This window comes from Phoca vitulina, unplaced genomic scaffold, assembly GCF_004348235.1.
Source record: "Phoca vitulina isolate PV1807 unplaced genomic scaffold, GSC_HSeal_1.0 scaffold4, whole genome shotgun sequence".
Classification (NCBI taxonomy): Eukaryota; Metazoa; Chordata; class Mammalia; order Carnivora; family Phocidae; genus Phoca; species Phoca vitulina.
Window position 1 is genome coordinate 53,861,562 of NW_022589707.1, and position 20,878 is coordinate 53,882,439.

Here is a 20,878-nt window from a genome sequence, read left to right on the forward strand (position 1 = left end):
AGACTTAATGCAGACACATATACACTTACCTATAGCTTTCATGGTTTTCCATTCCCCAGGCTATCATTTCATGCCAATATAGTGAATATTGCAAAGAATAACATTACTATTGTGATATGATGAATTACTATGAAAATAAACTATCAATTCCAGGATAGAAAAGGCTATTCATTGAGAGGGACTGTGTGGAAAAAAAAAATAGTCCCAGCTGGACCATCGTGTTGATCTGCATGAATTCAATAGTCTTTAACCCCGAAATGGCCAATGTCCCTGTCTTTTTTTTTTTGTCTTGAGGTTGTCTTCTTTTAGATACTTTTCATGTCTAAAATATCAGAAAGAACCCTAGAGGCCCTAGCACCACCAAAATACACAATTGTGATTATCAAAATGTATTTGAAGAACTCTTAGTAATATTTCTATTTCCCTCTGGAGTCACATCCAAATGTCTACAGAACCTATAAAGTGTCAAATCCAGCATACTGATTTAATGGCTAGAACACAACGTGTGGAATTAAGAGTCAAATTCCATTCTGACTTTCCAAGGAACACAATGGGTGTCTGGAGAGGGATTTTTTAATTATATAGTGACTCAATTTTCCCCACCTCTCCAATAAGGATGCAGATAATTATATTGGCATGACTACAAATGTATACTATGCTAAGTCCTATAATCAGTGGGATAGAAGTAAACATATTTAGGTTACATTAATCCAAATCAGTAAAAATAAAGTATTATTCTTTGCCATGCCAATGAGAAGAATGATCTTTTTTAAGAAAATGTCTTTCTCATTGTCTAAAACTAAGTTTCAATCATCTTTTGCTCACACCCACCCCCCACTCCCTTATAATTATCAGTGACATTCTTACCTAGGGGACAACTGGATAGAATCTAATCCCATCAGAACTCTGCAAACCTGGATAAGCATGGTTTGTTGTTGTTTTTTTTTTATTCTTATTCTTATTCTATTTTATTTTGAGAGTTTATAGCAAACTCTCAAAGTAAAGGATTAAGAAGTATTTCTCATAAAAATTTTAAAGCTTGTCTTTAATCTTCTGTTCTAATTTCTTTCTGTTCTTTCACAATCTGCTTTTTGAATTCTTTTTTCTCAATGGGAAATTGCTACCATGATTCGAACACTTGAAATGTGAGAACAATTAATAATCATGACAATGAAGATATTCTTAATACTGAACTCTACTTTTGAATATTTATCACATATTTATTTACAAAAATCTATTTATTGCAACTTTTTTTTACATTTTACTATGGTGTGGAATTTTTTTTTACTTTTTTACAAAAAACTTTACTTTTACTTCAATTCTCTAGAAACAGATGCTCTCTTAAGGGAGGAGAGCTTATCTACATTGTTCTGATAAATCTTATATTACAATTTCTCTTCACATTTCTATAGTTTTCTATTTTTAATAGTTATTTGGTATAACATTAAGGTATCTTCAAAGAAGATATCTTATTTCTCACTTATTTCTAAGAAATATGTTACTTACTGAAATATCTGAATGAACAAAGTAATGATACTTAGTATTTGAAAATGTATTATTTGGCTCCGCCTCCAAAATTAGGTACTAATCACAGTCTCTAGTGTCAGATTAAACAAGTCCCATCCCTGGGTCACAGATAAGACTAAATATTACAGAAATGAGAGGCTAACGCATGTAGAAAATTGTATGCATTAAAAAACAAGAACCACATAGAAATTTTGGTGCAAAGCTCTCCTTACAAACACTGTATTACATACTTCAAAATTACTAAGAGCCTAGATCTTAACTGTTCTCACCACACATACAAAGAAAATAATGATGTGGTGTGATAGCCGCGTTAAAGCTGTGGTGGTAATTGTATGGCAATATCTAAATGTATCAAATCAATACATTGTATACCTTAAACTTAAACCCATGTTAAATGTTAATTCATCTCAAAAAAAAAAAAAGAGAGAGAAGCTAATTTAAGCAGAAGTATCATCAAAATCTCAAAAATTGGCAAACAATTCTTCAAAATAAACTAAGAGTTGCTTATTTTCTTAAAAAAAAAATAATAAACCATTGCAGGGTATTTTTCCAAACTGGAGAAAACAATACTAGGATTGTCCTTTTTCTAAGCTTGGGAAATAATGTACTGAAGAGACGTTTATTTAATATCCAACAAAAAGAAAAACACTATGAATGAACTTGCCCTTAGCTGTAGTGTCCACGGTAATTTTCTGCATTTGGGGTATGTTTCTTACTCCATTTATAATTGCCCAACTAAACTTTGAAATGCTGAGCAGAAACACTTTAAAAAAAATGAAATATAATTTAGTTATTATTTTCACCAGCTATTCATGTCATTCAGGATTCATGAAGAGAGGGAGGCCATGGGCCACAAGGTGATTGCATAAAGCGACCTTAACATGGAAAGTTAGGTTAAAGTTACTTGAAGACCTAAACAAGACAAAACAAAACAAACCCTCTGGAGAATGAGGCAGTCCAGAGGGCAGAAACTGCAGAAAGCTGCTCATATTCTCAGGGACAAAGGCAGGCATCAGCGTTAATGGAACCCTGGAGAAAGAACAACTGGCAGTCCTGCAAAATGGGTAGAAATTAAGTTGTTTGGGTAAATAGAGAGCAGCTGACTCACTAGAGCTGAAACTGTGGAAGAGATGCTCCCTTAAGGAAGGGAAAGGAGAGAGTAGCCTGGCCTTTGCCTTCCTTTTTCCCTGATATTTCTCACTAAACCCAGCCAGAAACCAGAGAGCAAAGAAGCCTGGAAACCATAATGCTCAAGGGTCAACTCCTGAGACACAGGCAGAAATAAACCTGCCAACAACAGACTAGAGAACAGTGTTTGTTTTGTTTGTTTGTTTAAGATTTTATTTATTTACTTGTCAGAGAGAGAGAGAGAGAGAGCACAAGCAGGGGAAGCAGCAGGGAGAGGGAGAGGGAGAAGCATGCTCCCCACCGAGCAGGGAGCCCGATGCGGGGCTCGATCCCAGGACCTGGGGAGCATGACCTGAGCCGAAGCAGACGCTTAACCCACTAAGCCACGCTGGCATCCCAAAGAATAGTGTTAATCATATAAATGGGACCTCTATTTTTTTATCCTAACCACATAAACATATAGAGAATATGAGAAGACACATGGACATAAAGGTTATTACCTGGATCTACTTTAATATTCTCCAATGATAAAGTGCCAATTATCTCATGTTTTGAACTTTTCTTCATTCAGAATAGCTCTTTGGTTATCCAGCCATGGTAATATCCATATAAAAATGAAATTAAATGAACATCACATTACAGAACCCGCTCCAGTATGAAGTAAAAAATATTTGATTCTTGGGGTGCCTGGGTGTCTCAGTCAGTTAGGCATCTGACTCCTGATTTCGGCTCAGGTCATGATCTCAGGGTCATGGGATGGAGCCCTGTGTCAGGTTCCATGCCCAGAGGGGAGTCTGCTTAGGATTTTCTTTCTCCCTTTGCCCCTCTCCCTGCTCTCTCTCTCTCTCTCTTGCACTCTCTCAAGTAAATAAATCTTTAAAAAAAAATTGTATTCTTTTAAATCAAAAGAACAAAGTCAAATAAAACCTGAGAATTAAATTATAAAGTATTATCTATTTCTTATAAAGGACACAATACTAAAATGTGTTTATTGACTCAAGTGTCTGTCTTGCTTATTTTAGACAATGTGTTTGCAGATTCTCTGAAATAACATCCACTGAGAGAAAATTAGCTAGATGTTTCTGCAAAAAAATATCTCCAGGAGAAATGTAAGACTAGATGTTGGAAATGTACATAGTAAGTAAAACATCCAGAAAATAAAATGATTTCTTAACCAAGGAAAAGAAAAAAGAGAAGGGGGGAAGGGGAGGAGGAGCCCCCCACAAAAACACAGCATGAAAATTGTTTTCCTTATAGTAATCAAACTTCCATCTCAGAGGCAACACCAATTAATCTTCACTATTAGTACTTTGGTAGAATGTGAAGTCCTCTGATGGCTAAACTTGACAAATTTCAAAATATAGGGTGTTGAAGGAGTTGCAAGAAGATGAAGCAAACTGAAGCATATTTTGAAACACTGTTATATTACACTTTAAATTAAATTGTTTGGGTAAATAGCACATGACAGACAAACTCAAAATGTAATTAGGTTGTCTCCAGACTTCACCAGCCTGTGACTCCAAAATAAAGTCCTATTTGTCAGGTTTCTCTTGAAATCTAAACTAATATGACCCTCGAGGTCCATCACCGAAAGTGCAGAAAACAAGTTCTTCCATTAAGTTCAAGGTGTGGCTAATTTTATCTGGATTTTCTGTGAAGTGTTCTCCAGAGGTGACCCTTAAGCGGGACCTGATTGGAAAAAGCAGCCAACTATTTGAAGACATGACAGAAGATCTAATAGTTCAGAAAGTGCAAAGGCTTTTGGCTCAGGAATAAACTTTCTACACTCAAAAACAGAAAAGGGAAGTGAAGGAAGGAAGGAAAAATGTGGTTGAATTGATATGAGGTATGAGATGTAGGCAGAAGACAAATAATATAGGGTCTTGTAGAACATGCTGAGGAGTCTAGATTTTTTTTTCCTAAGTGTAGGGGAAAGCCAGGGGAGGATTTTGTGCAGGACAGTGATATGGTATGAATGTCATTTTTAAATCATTACTCTGACTGCAGAACATGGATTGTAGGGGACAAGAGTGATTAGTTAAAAATCTACAACATGAAGTAAGGTTAAGAATAATGGTTTCTCGGGCTATGGGACAGAGGCAGAAATGGAGACACAAGTATTCTGGAGACCCAGCTGACAGCACCTGTTGATTGACTGCATGTGGAATGAGAAAAGAATCAAGACTGTGTGTTTTTTAATTTCTTTGTTTTGGGCTCAGGCATCTGGTAGAACAGAGAAAGTAAGAACAGGTTTGGGGGTGATATCCAGAGCACAGTTTTGATCTATGGAGCTTGAAATGCCCAGTTGGAATTCAAGTGACTCTATCAAATTGGAGTTTGATACTGAGGGGAATTTTAGAGCCAGAGGTGGACAACTGTTTGTCAGTATAGACGTTGCTTAGAGCCAGAGAATTACCAAAAAAGAGTGTACAGTTAGAGAAGGATATGGAGTGTAAGACTAAGCTTGAGGTCTGAGAATTCAAGGTCAAGCTGAGGAGGAGTACCTAGTAAAGGAGACCAAGCTAAAGTAGTTGGAGGAGGAAAAACAGCAGAGTGTGGAGTCTTGAGAAATAGGAGACAAAAATCCAGCAAGAATGTAATGGTTAACTAATTGTCTGTTGGTGAAAGAGCCAAAAATATGAGGAATGATGGAAAGTGGTGATTTTCTTTGGCAAAATGGAGATGGTTCATAACCTTGAAAGGAGTAGTTTCAAATAATTGTATGGGAAGACAGCCCAACTGAATTGGGTTGAAGAGAGGCTGAAATCATCATTACCACCCTCCGTATCTGGAGCTCTTTCTAATGGAAACTACTTCACCTCATGTCTTTGCAAACACAGAAGCTTAAGGCAACTCTAGTGTCTAGCCTACAAACCCGCTCTCTGCCTCGGTGACCAGAGATGATTGGGTAAAGCCTTTAAGGTGGTTCAGTCAATTTTCTGTAAAGCCAGTGATAAGAGGCCAGATCAATCAAATTCTCTCTCCAGTCTGACCTTGAAGCAGGAGATATAAACGATTAGGGGGAACTGGAGGTATAAAGATAAGCAGAGCCAGGCCTCTGGAGACAGGAGCTTTGCTGGGTCCTGAAGCAACTAAAGTCATGAATAGGCATGAGCTATGAATTGCAAAAAAGCTATCAGGACAGAGGATAAGATATCTGCTTCTTAGCTACAAACCCCACTATGGCTGGGAGAAGAGAGATCAGGAGATTAGCTGGAGCTCAATGTCCCCAACCTCATGGTTCATAACTAACTCCATTTCCAGTTTTGGTACTTTGGTTCCTGTTCCCTCATGAGGTCTTATTCCTTGGATCCCACAAAACCTAGCTTACCTTTGTGTACCACCACTGCACTGGCATCCTTATGTAAACTGTTAACCCTGGAGATTCAATTCTATACCTCAATAAATTCTCACTAATACAAAATATTATGCACAGAGGATAGTTTATCAGATGCTTAGAATAAATAAGTAAAATAATGATCACTGATAGGGCATTCATGAAATTAGTAGATTCAGGAAGTAATTTTAAAAAGTAAAAAGGGAAATTATTAATATACTTCTTGAAGTTAATGAACATCTGTGGATTGAGTTAATTGCATTGTACTCACTCACTTAACACTAGAAAAAAATGAAGTGTTGAAAACCAGAAGGCAGAGCAGTCGACTCTTTACAGCATGAAGGCATAGGGATATGTTTAATTTTTGCTGCTGAAGTTATGCTGTTACTGATCACCGAAAGAGCTCAAAAGTACCATCCAATTTTTATGTTTGGAGTTGGGGGGAAGAGACTTTTGCAAGGGAAATCCCAAAACCCAAAACTTTAGCAAAATGATCTGCAGTTGGCTACCTCATCTTTGTGTTTTTTTTTTTCCCAAAAAATAGTGATATTTTCGCCAACAGAATTTTTTCTTCAAGTATATCTGATACAGAAAGATAGAAAAAAGGCTGCTTCCTCTTCCAAAAGAAAAAACAAGAAGCTGAATATGCTATGATTGAGGAGGAGAAAAGTTCCTAATTAAACTTCTCTTTTCCCTTGGCAAAAGTAAGGAAGCTTTAGAAAGTTAGACTCTAAACCCTGGTAACATGGGAGGTCAAAAAATAAAAAAGATAATAACAGAAAGTAGAACAAAGACATTTTGTAAGGCAATTTTATAAAGTGCTGAAAGATTGTCACACTAAGTCTTCCAAGGCTGGATTATGATAAGGCTGTGCAGGTTAGGTGTCCCTTGCTTCTCGTCTATGTTTCTATCCTTCAGTGTCCCCTCTATCTCAGGATGCCAGGCATGCCAACTAATTTCACAGATGTTTGCCAGCTAACTCTCAGGTTCCGCAACGAGGGACCCTGGAGGTAAGAATGGAGAAGCTATTCTTCACTCTTCTTTCCCCAGCCCTTGCAGCAGGAACAACAACAATGGAGCGGTACAGGCTAGTCTGGGGCAGATGTGGGTCTAGCAACAACTGTAGGTGAAGGTTGGCTTTAGAATTAGAATTCTTGGTTCAGCAACATCAGGAGGCTGACTTTTCATTTAGTAACAACAATAAGGTGCCAACAGCAACAATAAAGGCAACAACAGTACTTCTACAAGATTAGCAGTGTGAGTTTTTGAGTTTAATCCCAGAAGTAGTCTTGGCTTCCTGATCTCTGGCTAACAACCTCTTCTCCCCTGTGCTTCTCAGTACCCCGTTCTTGCTGTTCAAATCCCCCAACCACACCTCCCATTTACTTCTCTGGATCTTGCACCATGTTTGGAACCAACTTCCTGTCTTAAATCTCTGGTCTCTTATTTTCTAACTAGACGTTGCCTGTGCATCACTGACAAAAGAGACCACATTTCAAAGACCGTCATTCATATATCTAAAAATCACTACAGATATCACCATAAAAATAACATCATGCACAATTTTTAGTTCCCAGATTATCCTGCCAAAATCAATTTAGTCCATGTTTGAAAGCATTATGTAAGCATATGTAAGATAGCGTCATTGTTCCCACACACATCACAAGTAAAAACAACTCTGCTAGAGGAAACTAGTTAGAGACTTGGCTTCTCTAATCTTTAAAATGGGATGAGAAAATACATTTCTCTATTGGCTAATTCTCTGTTCTTTACTTGTTTCCATCTTTCCATATATATTTACCATTGAAGATACAGTGGGAAATAAAACCATGTCCCGCCTACCTGCTTCTTACATCTCTGTTGAGGAGGCAAAAAGTAAACGAGTACATTAATTATTTAGTTACAAAACACTGCAATTGCAATGTCAAAGTATGAATTTCATTTTAATATAAATGTGAAGCTTTCAAATTGTTTTAAGCCAGAGGGTATTTTTATCTTGAGTTTTAGAAAGCACTAGAATAATATGAGATACTCTTATTTTTGAGTTTGAAGAGTCAGAACTTGATGAGGAGCACTGTGATTAGGGATGTCTCCAACCCCAGACCTTGCCGAATCTCCCCAGTCTCCAGGCCAGTCTCTTCAGTGAGGAAGCAGCAAGGAGATAATACTTGGCAGGAGTTGGGGATCATGGGACTAAGATCTCCATGGAGCCAGGAGGAATGAACTTGGAAAGTGGAGTTGTGAAGCAGTGTAGATTTCCATCATTTTTAGATCCAATCAGCTTCCCTGGTTGCCCAGTTTTTGTTTGTTTCTTTTTTTTCATTTTCCCAAGAGTTGGCCTAATGCTTCCTTTTCCTTATCACCATATGTTGCTCCTAACCGGAGGGGTTCATTTTGCCCCAACCTGCTTCTACAACCGAAAAGAATGATCACACACTTCCATTTTACATTGTTTTGTGAACTTTTTATAGCTAATGAGGTAGAGGGAAAATGACATGGAACAAAAATGAGTATTTCTAGGCTTCCTCTTTTTTCACCATTAAGAAAAATCAACTAGAGGATAAAAGTTAAAAAAATAAATTTAACTTACATTTTAGAAAAAAAATTGTGCTGAGATGATAACAAATCTGAGAAAGCTCCTGAAACAATAGTTGGCAGAACCCTTGGGGAAGCAGAGCAACTTCTGGGCTGCTACCAGCCTTTCCAGCACAATGGGAAACATTAGGAAATCATACCTCATCTGAATGAACATAGAAAAAAAGATATTTCTTCTGTGTGGACAGAACTGAAAAATACTCCCAGCCCTTTCCAGTCAATACATAAGCCCCTCCAGACCCCACGGCATGAAGAACCTTGACACAGCCATGATTAGGGAAGATGAAATAAACTAGCCAGGTCTTGGAAGCTAGCCACCCATGGTACACTTCACTTGAGAAGACATTCTGGAAAGGCCAAGAAAGAAGGCATATGGCTGTGAACCACAACTACACTTACCAACCCCTGACAAATAGCAAATGGAATTTCATGCAAACACTTGGGGGGTAGGTCATGACAGTAGGGAATTCAGCAAGAAATAGACACTCAGATATTAGGGTGCCCTGCAGCGGGAGCGAGACCCCCCAAATACCAGCAAGAACTCCACTTCACCATCAAGAAGAGAAAGTGAGCTAGATAAACAAGGTAGAAACCTGCCCTAGAGGGAATGTGGTGTTTGGTGGGTCATCAAGACAGACATCCAGTCAGAGAGGAGCAAGGTAGAGCCCTCCGATCAGACAAATGACCAAACTCACAACTGTCCTGGAAGTAGCTTATGGAGTCCCAGTGGATGGACTTTAAGTTTCTTAGTTGTTTCCTGCTTAAAATTAGGTTTGGCTCTAGAGATCAGAAAAAGCCTGAGTGGTGATTCAATTGTCCCTAGCATAGGTAGAGAAAACCAGGTAAGATTTAACATTCACAAGTGTTAATATCTTCCACCACACCCTGACAATTCAGTCCTTCCACAGCTGACTTGGGGTAGAGGTGGACTGGAAGTGGTACTTGAGATCATGAATATGGTCCATGAAGCAGGGGAAAGGACAGACTCAGGAAGCAACAGGCGTACATAAGGAAGAATAGGGGGTAACCTGAAGCAACAGCTCAGAGGTGCAAGAACAGTTCACGGGCATTAAGCATAGCAGGTTGGACACTACCTACGGTATTATTTCTGCACACAAACCAAGCATTTGTTCACAACACCAGAGAATGCCAGTTCTAGTGCACTTTTTATAACACTGATGTGTACTTTTATTTATAGTCTGACGGTTTTCTTGTTTGTTTTTTCAAAATAGGCAGAGGTAAGAGGCATTTGACTGGCAGTCCCAATTTCCAAATCCCTACTATCAAAAGAAGGAAAAATTAAACACATAGATAGGGTACTATATCTTGGTTAATGAACTCAACATACAGTCTCAGTTTTGCAACACACCAAAACAGAACACCACTATTTTCTAATATTGGCTTTTTATCCTGAAATGAGGAGTCATATAAAAGATCTATAAAGAACTTCTCAAACTCAACACCCAAAAAACAAATAATCAAGTCAAAAAATGGGCAGAAGACACGAACAGACACTTCTCTGAAGAAGATATACAAATGGCTAACAGACACATGAAAAAATGTTCATCATCATTAGCCATCAGGGAAATCCAAATCAAAACCACATTGAGATACCACCTTACACCAGTTAGAATGGCAAAAATGGACAGGGAAAGAAACAACAAATGTTGGAGAGGTTGTGGAGAAAGGGGAACCCTCTTACACTGTTGGTGGGAATGCAAGTTGGTACAGCCACTTTGGAAAACAGTGTGGAGGTTCCTCAAAAATTTAAAAATAGAGCTACCCTATGACCCAGCAATTGCACTCCTGGGTATTTACCCCAAAGACACAGATGTAGTGAAAAGAAGGGCCATATGCACCCCAATGTTCATAGCAGCAATGTCCGCAATAGCCAAACTGTGGAAAGAGACGAGATGCCCCTCAACAAATGAGTGGATAAAGATGCGGTCCATATATACAATGGAATATTACTCAGCCATCAGAAAGGATGAATACCCAACTTTTACATCAACATGCATGGGACTGGAGATTATGCTAAGTGAAATAAGTTAAGCAGAGAAAGTCAATTATCATATGGTTTCACTTATTTGTGGAACATAAGGAATAGCATGGAGGACATTAGGACAAGGAAGGGAAAAATGAAGGGGGGGAATCGGAGGGGGAGAGAAACCATGAGAGACGATGGACTCTGAGAAACAAACTGAGGGTTCTAGAGGGGAGGGGGGTGGGGGATTGGTTAGCCTGGTGATGGGTATTAAAGAGGGCACATACTGCATGGAGCACTGGGTGTTACACAAAAACAATGAATCGTGGATCACGACATCAAAAACTAATGATGTATTGTATGGTGATGAATATAACATAATAAAATAAAATTAAAAAAAAAAGAGCTACCAAAGAGTAACTTGAAAATGCATGCCTCTTCCTCTGCAATAGGAGTTTTCCTATCAGGGAGTTACCTTGCAGAAGGAAGAGAGACATTGCCAGAGAGTCAAAGGAAAAACAAAATTATTTCATGTTGCTCTAATATAAGAGTTAAGTGAGTAATCTGTTTTTTAATCAAGGTAAGTTTTCATAGCTTTAATTACCTCTACACAGCAAATACAACAACAGAAAGACACAGATCGTAGATACCAGTGTTAATATCAGTCCCCAACAGTAGTACAGTGAATTTTGATCTAATTAGAAAAAAATGGCAAAAACAAATACTAACAAACAAATAAAAATACTGGCTTGACGTTTCACCCTAATGCACCTGATAGGTAGGTAGTTGAGATCTAAGCCACCGTAAGGAACAAAGTTAAAAGACTTCTCTAAGATTTTTCACATGCCTATTATTTTATTAAATTAAATGTTTTCCCTAAACCCAGATTTTCATGGAAGTTAGTCGGTGATCTGACTTTAAGAACACTTAGTGTTCTTAGAAAACAGCCTGCACGCATTCATCCATTCATCCATTCATTCATTGGTTTACCAGGCAAAAATCTAAGTTCTCCAACAGCCATTAGAGGCTGTCATCAATGAGGAAGCAAATCAGGGTGTAAAAGATCTTAGGTGTTGCTATTTATATGCAATAGAGTCTACTATAGGAGAAAGGTAGAAATGAACGTGAGTAAACACACACACACACAGAGCCCACAAGGCTATATGGAAATAAATGGTTTCTGTGAAAGAGACGGGTGGTTTCCTGCAAACTTACCACCCAGAGATGACAGCGCAGTCAAGCATCAAATACTGATGGGCAGCAGAGAAGTAAATAGAGGACATTGCCTAGAGACAACAAAAACAATATAAGCATCAGTGGCATATGATTCTTGTACTCATAATCCGTCATCAAATTGCATTCCAGAAGTCAATATTTTTTCAAAAACACGATTCGCCTTTTTCCCTTGAAACAGCTGATTTCTGGCTCTTTCAAATTCTCCCTTGCTTTGCAGTTATGCATAATAAGGGCATTTGTTTATGAAATGTAAATGACCTGATTTTCAACTCTGGAAACGTGGCAGTTCGTTACCACCCGTCCCTCTCACCACAAATCCATGGAAAATCTGAATAAAGGACAGTGTAGTGCTGAGAGAGGTGTAAGGTCACTGAAAGAAAACAGAGTATCGAAATCAAGTTATGGATATACATAAACTTGATAGATGGCAGATGTCGACTGAAGGCATAGAGGCTAAATGGTTTTTTAACAAATCACATCAATAGAGAAAAGAATCAGATCCCTATTTCATAACATTTGCAAAAAATAAGTTCCAGAGAGATTAAAAATGAGGCTGTGAAAAACAAAGCATTCAATTTAAAAATAAGATACACCAAAATAATTTTTTTTTCATTTATTTATTTGAGAGAGAGAGTGAAAATGAGTGAGAGTGTGAGCAGGGAGAGGGAGATGGAGAGGGAGAAGCAGACTCCCCGCCAAGCAAGGAGACCGATGAGCGGCTTGATCCCAGGACGCCGGGATCATAACCTGAGCCGAAGGCAGACGCCTAACCGAGCCACCCAGGTGCCCCCACACAAAAATAATTTTAAAAGCTTTTAAATTGGGCTACATTTCTATTTAAAAGTTCAGCATAATAAAATTTACCATACACAAAATTAAACACAGCCACTGACGGGAGATGCCCACAATGCACACACCCTGCAAAGCATTAACATATAAACCACACGTACACAAAAAAATGCTAAAAATTAATAAGAAAAAGACAAAGGTGGATTTTTATATTAGCCAAAATATTAAAAACAGGCTTTTTACAAAAGAGGAAATCCAAAAGACCAATAAACACGTGATAAAATATGCTACTTTACTGGTAATCAAGGACACACAAATTAAAATAAACATGAGATACCAATTCATATCTCATTGGCAAGAAACTTTAAAAGTCTAATAACGTCCAAGGCTGGTAAGGATGAGATGCAATGTGATCTCTGACTTTCTGCCCTTAGACGTTAAAGAACAACAGGTTTTTAATGGGGAGATGTAGATGAAAGAATTCAGTTCTAAGATGAGTAAGTTCTGAGGATCTAAAATACACATGGTGATTATAGTTAATAATAAGTTGTTGTATATATGAAATTTGCTGAGAGTAAACCTTAAGCTTTCTCACCACCAAAAAAAAAAAAAAGAAGATTTCACTATGTATATGAGGTGATAGATGTACCAATTATCTTGATTGTAGTAATCATTTCACAATGCATATGTATATCAAATCATCACATTGTACAATAAATATGTACATTTGTCAATTATTTCTCAATAAATCTGGGGGGTGAGGGGGGAACTATAGCTTCCAATAGTAGTATTTCAATAGTAGTACTGAAGGTGATTCTACTTCTAGGTATAAATCCTAAGACCAGACAAACTCACAGAGACAAGCACAAGGATATTTTTTGAGCCTTTATTTTTTCTGAGACTTTTTAGTAGCAATAGCAACAGCAACAAAATGCCAGAATCTGAAATAGAAGTAAATGTCCATCAGTAGGAGACTAGATGATAAATGGTGATGTATTTGTACACTGGGATAGAATACTGCAGTATTCCACTGTATAAAGCACAGTGAAGGACTAGATCTACACCTATCAACCTGAGTATTTCTCGAAAAAAAAAAATTAAAAGATCAAACAGGTTAATAAAGATGCAAAGACATGCCAACAATAAAATATATTGCCATGGTACATATATTTAATAAAATATGAAAACACACAGAAAAGGTATAGCTATCAATTCAAGACTATTGTTACCTGAGAGAAAAGAAAGGAATGAGAGAGGGCCAAACACCTTGACTTCGTCAATACATTATTTTCTTTAAAATTATAAAATAAGCAAATAGGGCAAAATTACATGATTCATCAAATCTAGAGAAAATGGAAATGTGTTATATTATTCTCTGTACTTTAAGTATTTGGAATATTTTGTAATGAAAATTAAAATTATTTTTTAATGTTAATAAAGAATATGACTGAGTAAAAGAAGGATCAAACAGATCGGTGACACTTTACACTACAAATCTGAAATGTTCCACTGTCCACAAATCAAGAAGCCTCATAAGTGGTTGTATCTGAGTTGATCCGAGTGCATTTAACTTCACCTAGTTTTTTTCCCCACACGTAAATTAAAGCACATTTTTAAAACTATGCTAATTGAAAAGCTTTTTAAAAAGATTCTTCAGCACAACCATTTGTACATTTATGCTAAATCCTTGAAAATAACATTTATTCCTCTCCTAAAAATATACTATTTTATTTTTTCTAAAACAATACAGTAGCTCTGGGACACCTGGGTGGCTCAGTGGTTAAGTGGCCGACTCTTGATTTCCGCTCAAGTCATGATCTCAGTCAGGGTCCTGGGATCAAGCCTCGTGTCGGGCTCTGCCCTCCTAGAGGAGTCGCTTGGGATTCTCTCTCTCCCTCTGCCTCCGCCCCTCCCCTCCCTCTGCTCACACACTCTCCCTCTCTCAAATAAATAAATCTTTTAAAAAAATATAGAGTAGCTCTGCATATTTGTCTAGTATCATCTCATTAAACGGTACTTTTATATTTGTCAGGACTGTAGCTTCAGCTTTATCTCATATAACTTTTATTATCATTGTATATTTCTTTAATCAACTTTGTTTAGGGACAATTAACAGAGAATAAATGGAGGCATTTAAAGCATATATTTGAGAATATAATAGCCATATACCTATAACCATAATCAAGATATAAAACTTCCAGTACTTCCCAAAATTCTGTGCTTTTTTGCAGTAGTTACTCTGCCCCAGGCATCCACTGGTCTATTTTTCTTCACAATATATTAGATTTGTCTCACCTTGAGTTTTATATGATAAAATCAAATAGGATACACAACTTTGTGTTGACTATCTTCAGCACATCATCTTTCATCCATGTTAGTGTACAGATCAGTGGTTTCTTCCTTTTTTTATTTTTGAATAGCATCCCATTTATAAGTATATTATAATTGTTCAAGCCACTTATTAATATTTTGGGGTCATTTCCAGTTTGGGGATATTATGAATAAAGTTGCTATGAACATTCATTATCAGGGGTCTGTGTACTTATATGCTTTCATTATTTTTGAGTAAATGTCTAAGGATAGAGATATTGGGTCATAGGTGGATATAGGTTTACTTTTATTAGAATTGTTGTGGCTGCCCTAGGCAACTAATACAATCAGCATGCTTTTTTCCTGGTTAATAACTACAACAAACTATGCAACTACAATAAAGCTGTGTAGACCTTAACATTTCAGCAAGATCGAGATAGTGTAACCAAGACCTCTGTATTATTCCTCTCTTTCTTTTACATTTTTTCAGAAGGAAAATTTTAAAAAATGCCATGCATGCTTCCTTTTGTTATTATTATTAGTGCTATCATTCTTGTTCTTCCCAAGTAATTTTTTTTCTGGTGCAATCTCTCTTCTCTCTTGTTCATCAACATGGTAAAGGTATGAGTGCAAGGGGTGAAAGATTTTCAAGGAGAGCGGAAACAATTAGATTTGAGATGGCTGGGAAGCTGGACATGTGTTAGGCTAAAGTCATAAAGACCAGGTAAGTGGTAAAAGACAATGAGTGCTTGAACTAAGTGAGTGAGTGAGAGTGGAGAAGTTGTCTTCTTTAGTCATCCTGACATCTAATGCAAACCAAAACAATTCAATATATTAGTTTGCTGATGCTTTTACTACTATTTTAGTCATTTATTTTAAAACTATCCTGGGGTATGGGGTAAAATTCTAACTAATGTAAACTAACCAGAGAGTCTATAATGGTTAAATCTGTTTAAGCAAGTGGTTTTTTTTATCCTGCACTAATCAGTTTCACACATACATGTAAGATATTATCATTTACAGAAAATCTCAGGGAAAAAAAGTCAATCACATAATGTTATTATAACTAACAAAATTGTTTCATGGTTTGAGGGATTCTCCAGTGCAGAATTAATGTTATTTCACCTTATTTTTTCCTCTTTGTTAAAAAAAATAATATTCACAATATTTTCTTTCCTAGGGTAAAAATGGCACTCACTTATTTAAATCATTACCAGTCCTATACACTGAATTTAGTCACATATTTAATAAAATGTAAAGTGTGACAGTCATCATTTTTCTTGCCTGGTTTTGCCCAGGATGAGAGCCAGAAGTTAATATGTTGAAAGTGCTAGAAGGGAGAATAGCCACAGAGAAGGTAAATAACAGCATTTCTGCCATAAATTTTGCAAAGACTGACTGTTTTCAGCCTGTGTTTTCTGTTTAAAATAGCTCAGTACACTGGAATAATTTATATTTCTCAAAACTTCCATTGCAATATATGTTCTGGTTGATCTTTGGTCCCTAAAGAACAATTTAGTCTCTATTTCACTTTAGACTTGTTTAAGTTCCTAGTCTATACTTATTTTTCAAAGCTCCTTTTTCTCCAGAGTTTTAAGAAAGTTGGTAGAAAAACCCTACTGTTTTTCAAACCAAGACACTTTTGAAAGAGGAAGGAATACTATTCATAATTTCCCAGGAATATAGGCAAAAAATCTGGACTATGCCAAGCAAACTAGGACGTGTTGTCAACCTAAGTAAGTAGGTTTTGCTACTGAGTCTTGAGCCTTAAGTGTCAGAGATCACATTTTACACTGTTCCATAAGGTCCTCTGCAAAGAGCAGCATCAGTTCTGAATATTTTCTAAAAATTTCACTGTGGTATCAACCCATTAAATCAAATTTAAAACAGACTAAGTAAAAAAGACCATCATGTGTGTTTATCTAAATAAAAACACCTATATATATATATATATATATATATACATATGCATATTACACACGGGCATATATAGTTATGTGTGTCTCTATCATCTAGCTGGCTAGCTGGCTCAGGGTCACGTAGTGAAAAAGGCTGAGAGTCAGAACCCTTGTGTTCTAGTTTTATCTCTGCCACTTTAATGCTTTTTACTTTTGTGCCTCAGTATTTTTTCTATTTACCAAAGTGGTGAAAACACCTATTACCCTGTGTCACAGAATTTTTCCAAAATTAAACTGAAACAGTCATTGAGAAAAGGAGTTGTGAAACAGCTTAAGGTATTTTACGGATACTACAATGATTCTAATCAAAAGTTTGAAAGTTATGTATTGAAGAGAATGAGACCTATTCCGAATGTTATACTTATCAAGCATTTCAGTAAATAAAATTTCTCCCAAATTCCTGTTTGAGTGTCATTTTAAAGTGCCAGACCTAGGTTTCTGGCCCAGGTGAGGGTCGGAATGGCAGCCTTATTTGGATGATGGAAGCTCCTGGGCCCAAACTTCTCCGTAAGAAAAAAATTAAAAATTAAAAAATTAAAAATCTCCAAAATCCACAGAATTCCTTAAAGTTACATGTTCATTCTAAAATGCATTATTAGACAAAAGACATTTGCCAAATTATGTTGCAAATATTTTAGTAACACAAATGTGCAACTAAATAATATCAAAATGCCTTTGAATGAACATTTTAACTATACTCCAAGAAAAAACAGTATAGATGTCAATAACCTTGTTCTTTTCCTTGTTATAAGGCTTCCTATGAGGAAAAAATCCAGAACAAAATTTTTAAATAAATACCTAAAGTCAGGGTTATTTTCAGAATATCATTCTCCTTAATATCCTACATAATTTCAGATTAAAGAATAATTGTATGTATTTATACCCTGATTACCAGGAAGTTCAGAAACAAATTTGATTTATGTGTATACATTTGTGTTAGTAATGTATTTTTGCTCCCTTTCTGTAATCCTTACTTATAATTTCTACTTTTTCCTTTAAATAACTCAATTCTCTAAAAATATTTTGCCTTTTTTTTAAGGTTGCTGCCTGTAGTTTTGGAAAGAGAAAGGTGAAAAACTAAATTGCCAATATGTTAAAGCCCAAAGCGTTCAGCAACAAAAATACTGGTATTCTGAATGTTATACTTATCAAGCATTTCAGTAAATAAAATTTCTCCCAAATTCCTTTTTGGGTGTTATTTTAAAGTGCTATTTTGGTCTTCCATCACCATGGTTACCAAAATGATCAAAACCACAAGAGTATATTTCAATTTGTTGCTCATTTTCTTTCCAATCATTGTGACTCTCTCCTTGGCACAGAACTCCCATTGATTGCATAAGCCGCTTTATGTGTGCAAGAACCATGGGGCTATTGAAGAGAGGATAAATATTCATTCTATTTAACCCCTGTTTCTACAATTTCTTTACTACACATTAGCTTTCTAAAAGCAAAAGAAGCTCCAAACAGGGCCAAAAAATGGCAAAACAAAGCACTGTGTTACTTGTCCAGATCTCACGGTCTCCTTTCTCTACTGGCCTTTAGAATAGTTTAAGATTTTCAAACACCATTACCATCCATGCAATTGTGTTTTATAAGATTTTAGACTTTAAGACTACCTTTGGTAGTTAAAGGAAGAATCAAGTCAGTTACCACAAGTGGGCAAGTTGTGTATGTGTGTGTGTTTGTATCTTCAGAAATGAGTGGACTTACGTGGGTCCATGTAAAATTATATACCCTCACCCAATCCAAAGACCCACGCATTAAATAAGTTGTCATCAGCCTGAGCCCCATGTTAAGGTGATGATTATTATTGATATCTAAATGTCTTCTTTCATTACTTCATCAGGAGATTCCTAAGCAGAAGCTGTTAAAGAGATGATGCCTACATATGGAAATTAGGAAAACTAAAGCAACTTCTTCGACAGATAAGGTTAGGAACTTTATTCTATGCTTTCTCTTAAATTCCTTTACTAATTAGGTTTACCTATCTCTAGGACAATGATTGCCAACTTAGGATGCTGTGGTCTGGAAACATTTTAATCATTACAAGTAGGGATGGGGGTGGGAGCAGTAGTGGCTACTGGGATCTAGGGGACCTCCTACCTAGGGACCTCCTACCTAAGAACCTCCTACCATGCACAGGGCAGCCCCTGCAACAGAGAGCAACCTGGTTCATAATGTCAGTAGAGTGGATGTTGAGAAACCTTGCTCTGAGTCAAGAATAACAAAAAGTTTTCATCTTATGAGCCCACTGTAATTGGTGTAGCTGCTGCAAGTGTTTCTTTTTTTTCTTGCTTTCTTTCTAAGAGGGATTTTGAGGCTATTTCCAACTGTAAGGGAAATAATAGCATTTGAGTGATGTCTCTCATGGGTAAAGGATGAGGACAGGAGGTATTTTTTTTTTTTTTATCTGTAACGCAGACCCTACATGTTCGAGTTCTAATTGTTTGTCCCTGATGCATCAAATGGCTTAAGAGCCTAAGTGCTTGTTGTTTAATAAGTAATTCCTCATCTCCTCGTCACTGTTTCTTCCCTACATGCTTTGGAAAAGAAAAGTTGACTAGAGACAGGGGCAAAAAAGTGTGGAATCCTTTTCAGTTTGGAGATGCTTTGTCCCACAGCCGGCAGGAGTAACCTATTTCCAACCTGAGTTCCATGAGCCACCTTCTACATGCCTTCCATCACACCCAAAAGTCCACCACTCTTAATTACCCTACAGTGCGATACAATAACTCAAACTCCACACTCGAAAATTTAACAGAAGGTCATTAGGCCCAATGTCTTCTTTTATATTTAGATCACTACCGGTTGCTAAGATTTCTTACTTATGATAGAAAAATAAGACAGAAATTAACACCATCAAGTTCAGCAGGGTTTCTGCAAAGTATTTTCTCAGTTAAATTTACTGGAACTTTGCAATTAAGGCATGGTTACTTAACCAATCAGAGAGCATAAAATATTCAATGACATCTTGATGGTGATGTCCAAAATCCAACATGTTTGGTTTCCTAAAGCAGTAAGCAACAAAACATGTTTTGCAGAAAAGGATACAGCATATGCCAAGATGGGGTGGTAATTATCATCAGCTTTTATATTTAATGGTGCTAGGATGTTATTATGTCGTCATATCTAGTAGCTGTCTTATAATCAAGTTTAAACATAGTCTTGGAGTAGCAGAGCCCAGCTCTGTGATTTAGCAACAATAATAAAAAAAAAAAAGTACATTTCCTGAAAGGTTATAAACATTCCAAAGGAGGAAAACAAAGTCACTTACACAGAGGTACAATTAACACTCAGTTCTCCCCTTTAGGTTTCTCTCCCAGAGCTTAATGTCTAGAGAAAGAAAACCAGTCTCTAGTATTACAGGTACTATCATTTCTATGATTATCACATCATTTTACTCCTCAAATTTTCCAAGGGTTTCCTGTCTCTGAGTAAAACAGAGGTCCTTATGATAGTCAATAAAGTCCTACACAACCCGGCCATTCACGAGCTCCCTGACTCATCTCCTTCTTTCCCTCTTGCTTACCCTGTGTTAGCTTCCCTGGCACCCTCACAATTCCCCCAAAAAAGGTAAACAGGATCCTGCCTCAGGGACTTTAAGTTACTAGTTACCCTGATTGGAACGACCCTGATTGGAACGTTCTTCCTCTGGTTTCTGCGTAATTCACTCTCTCAATTCTTTACTATCTTTGTTCAAAGACTGTTACCTTGGCCATTTAAAAGTGTGAAGCATGGAATTTAAGAAACAAAATCGGGGAAGGGAAGGAAAAATAAAATAAGATGGAAACAGAAAGGGAGGCAAACCATGAGACTCCTAACTCTAGCAAACAAACTGAGGGCTGCTGGAAGGGTGAGGGGTGGGGGGAAGGGATCACTGGGTGATGGGCACTAAGGAGTGCACTTGATGAATGAGCACTAGGTATTACATGCAACTGATAAATCACTAAATTCTACCCCTGACACTAATAAAATAAAATAAAATAAAATAAAATAAAATAAAATAAAATAAAA